The following is a 2,296-nucleotide window of genomic DNA, read 5'->3' on the forward strand; positions in this document are numbered from 1 at the left end:
TATCCAGGAGAATACAAGAGGTGCTATATCACCATTGGTTCTTGTGGTGTGTTATTGATCAGAGTATCAAATGAAGATGCGTGTTTTATTCTACTGTTGACTTTATACAGTCTTTCCAAATGATTCTAGGAATGCTGCAAGTTCCTTGGTTATTTGAACTTCGTTTTTCTAATTTTGACATTCTGAAATTGTTAATTGTGATCTTTAGCCATGAAGTCTGATATTCAAATGTTGGCTTTCTGAGGATTGGTGGGGGGAGGGACAGGTATGAGTTTTAAAATTATTTTAGAGTTTCAGATATTACCTGGAAAATGTTAAAATAATTTAATTTGAATTAAATCCTAAATCTAGTTTGGGTTTGAAGAATATAGATGTGTTTCCTGTGGTTAATACCAGTTTCTGAGAAAAGCATGACATACGCTTTTATATATTGAGTTACTGAAAGAGCGTTGGGAATAAGGTGTTGTAGATCATTGATAAAAACAGTTCTAAAGTTATATAGGAGAATAGTCCATTCTTTGGAAATTTCTTCTTTGAAAATACATAGCTTAAAGTATTTAAATATGATAGCACATGTCCATATTTCTAGAGAATTAAATTAGGTATTATTTACTTGCCAGTGAGAAGATAATGTATGATTAAGAATTCACTGTTTTACTTAATTTGAATTTATTGAGGATTCTAATTTGTATTGAGTTCTAAAAACTGGGGATCTAGCAAGGATTTAGACATATCCCTGCCCTCACAGAGTTTATGTTCTAGTGAGCAAGCTGGACACTACGTAAGTAAAGAAGGAATTGTGATATTAAATAAAAAGGTGCTCTGATAAAGACAAATGATTGTGGGGGCTGAGGAGGAGGAAAGGCTCCTTTTAAATAGGATGGTTAATGCAGGTTGCCTTAATTAGGTGACTTTTTAGTCCAGAAAGATAGGATGGAGGCTGTAGGAAGCACAGAGAACAGTGGCTTTGAGGTAGCAAAGAACTTAGTGTATACTTGGAACTGTCAGAAAGTCAACTTGAATGGAGCATAGTGAACTTAAGGAGTTCATTCATCCCCTAGTAAATGTTTGCTTAATGAATGAAAGAATGAGTGAGTGTAAGGTTTTTACAGCCTTAATTCTGGCAAGTCCTTATTACAGACTGAGAAAAAGTAATAACAAATGAGGGTGGATATCACTGGGGATGATGGGCCAACTGGTCAACTCAGACCTCAGTTGGGTGCCCAAATTTTAGGTTTCATGTTTCCATGTCAAGAAATATTTCATCAGTACATCAACAGTGGATTAATCCCTTAAGGAGGAACATTTTCAAACCAAACACACAAACTACTGTGTAATTCAGAATGCTGATCAATTTACATTGAGGTCTTTTTTTCTAATGACCAAACTACCATATTAATGTGTGCTGAATGGAGCATTCCTTTTTCCAGCATCTGGGCACTGGGAAATTGAGTTAGTAATCAGAAGCCCACTCAGTAAATTTAAAATAGGATCAAGAAGATCTTGAGGAATATTCTATATGGGTCAAGTTGAGGCTTGATGAAATATCCTTGCTCTACCGTAAAGAATACTTTAATGTTATGAATTCTCTCATTATCATTTTAGGTTAGGACTGACTTTATGGGTACTTTTAGGTTACTAGTCTGCTTTTTTTAGGCTTCCTTTCTAATTATCTTCTTTTGACAATCTTTCATTTTTGTTTTATATGTACTTTTTGTTTTGTATATCAATTTTTTTCTGATTATGAAATAATAGGTAAATATTATAGAGAATAACTATGTTATACAGAGAAGACTGTTGTTAATATTTTGATGCCTGTTCTTTTTTCTATGTATCTTTATAATGTAGCAGGGTGCTCAGTGAGGGAGAACTTTAAAATGTAGTTCTCATGCCATAAATATTTAAAGTTGACAGCAGATTGTATCAGAGGTGATAGCAAATCATCTTGGAACAGACCTTTAGTGTGCTTTAATAAGGTTATCAAAATGCATCTTTAGTTATACATTTATAATACAAATGTTCTTGTATGTTTTAATAATGTAAATGATCAGAATGCAAATAAGTCATGGAGATTTTAAGTAATCTGTTCAATAATGTAAATGGTTCTTATTGAGGGAGGGTACATCTCAGCAGAGATTTATTTATTTAAAAATTTTTTGTAAGAATTTAAGACATATGCGAATTGCTAAGAGACTAGTATAATAAACTTCATAGACCTTCACCCAGCATGCACTGTTCTCTCTCTACTTGTGTCATTTATATCTCCATCTATTCTATTCTTCTACAGATTACTTTG

Source organism: Propithecus coquereli, unplaced genomic scaffold (genome assembly GCF_000956105.1).
Source record: "Propithecus coquereli isolate 6110/MARCELLA unplaced genomic scaffold, Pcoq_1.0 Scaffold6, whole genome shotgun sequence".
NCBI lineage: Eukaryota > Metazoa > Chordata > Mammalia > Primates > Indriidae > Propithecus > Propithecus coquereli.